Here is an 8,022-nt window from a genome sequence, read left to right on the forward strand (position 1 = left end):
ACGACCTAGCAAGGCGCCATTACCATTTGCTATTTATCCTGTGATGCATGTACCGTCAAGACCGATGTTCACCAATTATGGATTAAAGTTAAGTATTCCAGAAGCTACGTACTATTTTTGCTACTATAAAGACTTTGTCCTGTTCCAGACCTCACGCCATCCTGCGTGAGCTTAAACGCGTGCCCTTCGGCCTCCCGTCCTAGAGGATTGGCTGTCTGGCCAGTCCACAAAACCTAGAACCGCTCGGCCACAGCGGCCGGCAATCAGGGATTGAATCCACCACATATAGGGTCAGAGTTTACTGCTCTACCCGGATTATTTCTTTATTCATATATTTTTCCTCTTAAGGGGCTCCGGAAAGGCTCAAAATCATGAAAAGTTCAATTTTTACTTTTTTGCGTTTTCTGAATCTGCAGACTATTACCTTTTAATAGATATATAATTTATTCAATTCCGAAGACTACAACTATTTTTAATTTTTTTTTTTTGAAATGTGTTCTACATGGGCGTGACCCACTGTGGCGCTGTTAAACTGCTGTCAAATGGTGATATTATTAACGTCCGTGTTCATCAGGTACATTTTAGTGATGTGAGATAAAGTATGTGTTGTGGCTAACCTGTGATGGTTCAATATATATCGCTGGTGTGATTGTCGATTGTTTCATGTTTATTTACTCTGTCGTTATCTCGAAAATATTCGTAATTAATTCTGTTTCTTGAGTCTCTGTTTTGTTGAAGTATAATAATGAGTAAAAGTAAAGTTATTAGAAATCCTCTGAAGGTTTTTAAGATAAGGAGAAATGTTGGAAAGCCAAAGGTATGTGTTATTACTGTAAACAATAAAGACGATAACCAAGTGAGTGAACCTAACCTCTCAAGTACACCTGCCCATAGCAGTCAAAGTGGGAAAGAAAATACTTCACAGAAGAAGCTTGGTTCAATGAGTGAAAACTATGAATGTTTTATGGGCGAATCGGATGTGAATGAAATATTTGATATGTCGGTTCTCAAAGGAATTTTTTCAAACTGTGTAAGATGTATTTATTGTAGTGAAGTTGGTCTGGAACTCTCCATAATAAAGCACGTAGGACTTGCTAGTGAAATACAACTGAAATGTGTAAGTGTTCATACATGACCACCTTTTGGAACAGTGTTGCAGTAACTGCAACTGAAGAAAATGGTAGCAAAATCTACGAACACAACAACGAGCGACAAGGAACGCCTTCGGGCTGCAGACAGGGCTGTAAAGAGTCTAGAAATAGAAGCAAGAGTAAACAGGAGGAGGAACAAGAGGAAGCTGGAGGAGGAGTTTGCAGAGGATGAAGATAATCCATCCTATGGACCTGGAATGCACTAAAAAGTTAATCCAATCTTTGTCGCTCGATTCCCAAAACTTTTATTTTCTCATACTAATTACATGTTTTCTAAGGATCTTCCAAACATATTTGTTTCAAACTTTCAGTAAATGTTACACAGTACCTTCTGCATAATTTAACACAGCCTTTAACCAAAAAACTGTATATTTTTGAATATATAAATAAAAAATTGCAAAAAAATGTTGTGAATTTTCATTACAATTGAAAAAAATTCATCTTTAATAACTGAACTAAAATTTTGTTAAATCCCTGTGTTAAGTTGTAGCCCATATTCCAATAAATAATCTGTAAAAAGTTCAACTTCCTACCTCAAATACTTTGTGAGGAAAGATGTAATTTATAAGCGTTATTTTAACATTGAAAGTATAGGGCGTTCCGGAGCCCCTTAAAGATAGCGGTTTCATTAACCGCCTCGACCATTTTTTTTTTCTCGCAATACCAAGAACTGAACCCCGCCATAGTGCATACCAGCGAAAGACTTTTTTTTTTTTTTTTAAAAAAAAAGAAGCTAAGACTTCTTTTAAATTGCAACCTTTCCATTACCAAACCAGCACTTTACCATTTCTTTTTTCTACTGTTTCAAGTTTTTTTTCCTCTCAAACCGTATCGAGAAACAGCTGAAGAACAAAGCATGTGCCTACACGTGTTTTACGATATTGCAGTCTCTGTGTTATTCTGAATTGCGATGGAAACTACCTTTGAGCGTACATGGGTCTGCCCGTGACTCGTGCACGGATAGCCAAATGGTAAGGCGGCCGCTCGCGATAAGCGGGAACCCCGGTTTCGAGCCCCGGTCCGGCACAGGTTTTCTGTGTCGTCGTTCGATTTTTTTCCTATATACTCCTACGACAGTGAACGTATCTGCGAAACAGCTTGGCAAAGATGGAAACGAGAAATGAGCTGACCACTTTGGCACACAGAGTGAGGTGGCGCAGTGGTTAGCACACTGTACTCCCACTCGGGAGGAGGACGGTTCAATCCCGCGTCCGGCCATCCTGATTTGGGTGTTCCGCGATTTCCTTAAACCGCTCCAGGAAAATGCCGGGATGGTTCCTCTGAAAGGGCACGGCCGACTTCCTTCCCCGTCCTTTCGTAATCCGATGAGACCGATGACCTTGCTGTTTGGTCTCTTCCCCCAAACAGCCCATCCCCAACCACTCTCACCATCGTCCTGTATGGCAAACGTTCGCCTGCCAGCCCTCTGAAAATGGAACCAACTCAATAGCAAACATCATACCTCGTTAAGGACGCGTTATCTGGTAAATATCGATTTTCCGTCCAGTGTAAGGTGAATGAATTTTTCTGTTTTTTTCCAATGAGTGACTATAGTTAATAAAAAAAATAGCACGATGGAATAAATGCACAGAGATGGCTGAGCTGGAATTCCAAGACACTTGAACAGCGATCTACACGAAATTCGCTAACTGACAACGCAAATTAGTCTCACCGCCCTTTTCTGGTAAGCACATAGAGAGAATATAATGCCATACGAGGCAATAAGAGAACACGTAAACAAAGTTAACAAGCCTTCGCGTTTCAGTGTTAGAGAAAACGGAAATCATTCTTAAAGTGGATTCGGCTTCTGAAAAAGAACCTCATCGCGACACTTCCGAGAAATTCTTTCATCTGCCTGCAGTCCTGATAATTTAAAAAGATTGACTTCACATACTGTTCAACCATCTTTGGGAAAAAAAAGACTTTGTTCTAGAAACTGTATGCCTTGATTTTTGTTGCATTAACCGTTAGTCTGTCCCCTGACAGTCACATTCTAATGCTACTTGAGGCTGTGCACGGCTCGCGTTTATCCCATTTGTTTGTCATCTTCTACTACAGTACTGGCGCCTCGTTTTCTTATTCCACTTACCGGCGTCACTAACTTTCTGCCTAACTTGTCCGGGAACGGCAGCAGCAGCGCGTATCGATAAGTGCACTGTCGTACCATCTCTGGAGCGACTGATAGTATTTCCGGGTGGTCGTGTGTCTGGCAGTCAGTTCGGGATGGACCTGCAGTGCAGTCGGGACGCAGCAGCAGTGAAGTCGGAGCGCCGGTGAGGCGCCGACAGCCAGTGCTCGCCGACCGCTCGCGACACACATGAACTGTCCGACGGAGGGAGATTGGAGCAGTGTGCGATTTGCAGGGGGGGATGGGGGGGATTTCCCCCCTCTGCATCAGACCACCTCCTCCTCTGGTTTTAGTTTATGCATCCCAACCTGGGCTGTTTATTTCCCACGGACTGGACTAAAACTTTACATGTAATTTAAATTTATGGAACCGAACACTGAAAGTTTACTATTAATAGTATTAATATGTTTTCTTATTAATTTTGAAAAAGTGTTATGTAGTAGTTAAGCATTTCAAAACATTTAGAACTAAATGACAAGGCGACGCACGCCCCATTTCCGTAGCATACCACAATGTTGGAAGACGTCGCCCCATCGTAAACGCGGCCTTAGAGCCAGGTCTGTATTGTATGGTGGATGTGATGTGTTGCGCGCGAAACTAAAACCTGCAGTCAGATCCAAACGACGTGGGAAACTGTGAAGAGGTGTCATCCTGCAGCAAGATAACGCTCGCCCACATTCTGCCCAACGAACAGCCGACGCAATAAAGGAGTTGAGATTCGAGGTGCTGGAACATCCATCATACAGTCAAGACCTGGCTCCAAGCGATTTTCACATGTTTGGACCGTTGACGGAAGCACTACAGGGAAGAAGATTTGAAAGTGATGAAGACCTCATTGCTGTGGTGCAAAATTGGTTACAGATGCAACCGATAAACGTATTTTCTGATGAAATAAAAAAAACTCGTAAAACGTCGGGAAAACTGCATTGAAGTCCAGGGAGGTTACGTAGAAAAATAACGCATGTTTCAGTTTTCTATCATCAGAATAAGTACAGCTTTTCACAAATGTGCCTTTAGTTTTCGAATTCCTCTCGTATACCTGTACGTAGATGATTTTGTAAATAAGCTTTACCTATAATGTACTTTTATAGATATAAGAAGGGATGGCTTTTCTGACAGTGCATACGCGTGAATAGTGAGTTTCGGCATAACTGTTTAACCATGGGTAACACCACGGTCCAAGCTAGTAACATATATAACTATACTAACCCCCTAAGACATCCCCCCCCCCCCCCAACTGGTAAAAACACAAATCGCACACTGGATTGAAGTGGGGCGACCGTTGGCTGGTCGTCTCATCGGCCGACATATACAGGGTTATTACAAATGACTGAAGCAATTTCACAACTCTACAATAACTTTATTATTTGTGATATTTTCACAATGCTTTGCACACACATACAAAAACTCAAAAAGTTTTTTTAGGCATTCACAAATGTTCGATATGTGCCCCTTTAGTGATTCGGCAAACATCAAGCCGATAATCAAGTTCCTCCCACACTCGGCGCAGCATGTCCCCATCAATGAGTTCGAAAGCATCGTTGATGCGAGCTCGCAGTTCTGGCACGTTTCTTGGTAGAGGAGGTTTAAACACTGAATTTTTCACATAACCCCACAGAAAGAAATCGCATGGAGTTAAGTCGGGAGAGCGTGGAGGCCATGACATGAATTGCTGATCATGATCTCCACCACGACCGATCCATCGGTTTTCCAATCTCCTGTTTAAGAAACGCCGAACATCATGATGGAAGTGATGTGGAGCACCATCCTGTTGAAAGATGAAGTCGGCGCTGTCGGTCTCCAGCTGTGGCACGAGCCAATTTTCCAGCATGTCCCGATACACGTGTCCTGTAACGTTTTTTTCGCAGAAAAAAAATGGGCCGTAAAATTTAAACCGTGCGATTGCACAAAACACGTTAACTTTTGGTGAATTGCGAATCTGCTGCACGAATGCGTGAGGATTCTCTAACGCCCAGATTCGCACATTGTGTCTGTTCACTTCACCATTAAGAAAAAATGTTGCTTCATCACTGAAAACAAGTTTCGCACTGAACGCATCCTCTTCCATGAGCTGTTGCAACCGCGCCGAAAATTCAAAGCGTTTGATTTGTCATCGGGTGTCAGGGCTTGTAGCAATTGTAAACGGTAAGGCTTCTGCTTTAGCCTTTTCCGTAAGATTTTCCAAACTGTCGGCTGTGGTACGTTTAGCTCCCTACTTGCTATATTCGTTGACTTCCGCGGGCTACGCATGAACTTGCCCGCACGCGTTCAACCGTTTCTTCGCTCACTGCAGGCCGACCCGTTGATTCCACCTTACAGAGGCATCCAGAAGCTTTGAACTGCGCATACCATCGCCGAATGGAGTTAGCAGTTGGAGGATCATTGTTGAACTTCGTCCTGAAGTGTCGTTGCACTGTTATGACTGACTGATGTGAGTGCATTTCAAGCACGACATACGCTTTCTCGGCTCCTGTCGCCATTTTGTCTCACTGCGCTCTCGAGCGCTCTGGCGACAGAAACCTGAAGTGCGGCTTCAGCCGAACAAAACTTTATGGGTTTTTCTACGTATCTGTTGTGTGTCGTAACCATATGTCAATGAATGGAGCTACAGTGAATTTACGAAATCGCTTCAATCATTTGTAATAGCCCTGTATAAAATGTATACCCGTAGAAGGGAAATGTATTAGCGGAGCTGTCATTAATAGTCAGGTGATTCATATGAAAAGTTTTCCGACTTGATTATGGCCACACTGCGGGAACTAATGGACTTTGAATGTGCAATGGTAATTGGAGATTGAAGAGTGCGACATTCCATTTCGGAAATCGTTGGGCACTTCATTATTCTGAAATGAAGAGTGTGACAAGAATACCGAATTACAGGCATTACCTTTCACCACGGCCAACGTAGTGGCTGACAGCCAACACTTTGCGAGTGAGAGCAGCCACGTTTGCATAAACTTGTTAGAGCTAACAGACAAGCAGGACTGTGCGAAGTAACGGCAGAAGTCTATTTAGGACGTACTGCGAACGTACACGTTTGAACAGTGAGGCGAAATGTGGCGTTACTGACCAATGGAGGCAGACAAACGACGCGAGTGCCTTTGCTAACAGCTCGACATGGTCTGCAGCGCCTCTGCTGTGCTCCTGACCATATAGGTTGCACCCTAGACGACTGGAAGACAGTGCCCTGGTCAGATGAGCCACGATTTCAGTTGGTAAGAGCTGATGGTAGGGTTAGAGTGTGGCGCAGACCCCCGAAGCCGTGGACACAGGTTATCAGCAAGGTACTTTGTTAGCTCGTCGTGGGTCCATAATGGTGTGATTTATGTTTACATGGTATGGACTGCGTACTCTGGTCCATCTGAACCGGTCGCTGACTGGAAATGGCTATGTTCAGGTATATCTTCTGGTAAACATTTCCGGGGTGTAAGGTCGTGGTCCATGAAGCTCTTCAGCTCCTGACGTTTCGTCCAGAGCTGCGCTGGACATCTTCAGGAGGTGTTTCTCCTCCGGTGAGTCTTGCCGACTGACGGATCGGACGTCTGAGAGCGACTTATATATCGTAGAAAGTGGGCGTGACCAGAGTTACACGTGATATGCAGAGATAATCTTTGTCAGAGATAAAACTTAACTATCGATCGTAATCTCGTCACGGATAAAACTGTCTAGCAATTCTGTAGTGCTACTGTCCAAATATCACTAAGTTTCATGGTCTCTTCTTTCCGATTAAAATTATCCCTATGTTTATATATTTCAATTGCTTCTCTACAAAGCCGTGGGTAATAGTTCGTCGTCGTAGATAAAACTTTTGTTTCGGAAAACTTCACTTGATGATTTCCTGACTGAAAAGCGTGTTCGGCTACAGCCGATTTATCTGTTTTTCCTAATCGGCAAAGACTTCTGTGTTATTTTAACCGTGTATTTACACTTCTTTTTGTTGTCCCAATATAAACTTTACCACATGTACACGGAATTTTATATACGCCACTGGCTGATAGAGGAGCGCGTTTATCTTTTACAGACCGGAGAACATGACAAATTTTCTTCGTTGGTCTAAAAACAGGTCTAATATCATGTTTACTTAAAATCTTTCCAATCTGATCCGTTACTTTCTTTACAAAAGGGAGAGAGACTGTATTCTTCCATCGTTTTTCGGGCTTGTCCTTATTAGGCTTTTTGTTGTTTGGGTGAAGAATTCTGCTTACTTCTTTTTTGAGCAGCCATTTTTCTCAAAAGCGTGCTTCAGATATTTTAATTCGACGTCTAGATACTCCGGCGCGCAAATCCGTCTGGCTCTGTCAACGAGACTTTTAATCACACCTCTCTTTTTTTGCGGATGGTGGTTAGAGTTTTTATGTAAGTATCTGTCTGTGTGCGCTATTTTTCTAAAAATCTGTTGTTTCAATCTTCCATCTGTCTGTCTCGTAACTAAAACATCCAAAAACGGTATTTTGTTATCATTTTCTCTCTCCATGGTAAACTGGATTTTTGGATTTATATTCTTAAGGTAATCAAAAAATTCGTCTAAGGCTTCTCTACCATGTGGCCAGACCACAAATGTATCTGGCCAGTGTAAAAATGTTAAGCTTCTAAGAACATGGAATCAAAAGATACGGCCATTTAGGTTACATATTTCGGTAATTGCAAACTCACTCATTAAAACCTGTAGAGTTCTTTCCCTTGACGCAAAAATCATGAAATTTCTTAAGAACAAAGGTTTCACAGTATACTTAAGGGGGGAAA

This window comes from Schistocerca piceifrons, chromosome 10 (assembly GCF_021461385.2).
Source record: "Schistocerca piceifrons isolate TAMUIC-IGC-003096 chromosome 10, iqSchPice1.1, whole genome shotgun sequence".
Classification (NCBI taxonomy): Eukaryota; Metazoa; Arthropoda; class Insecta; order Orthoptera; family Acrididae; genus Schistocerca; species Schistocerca piceifrons.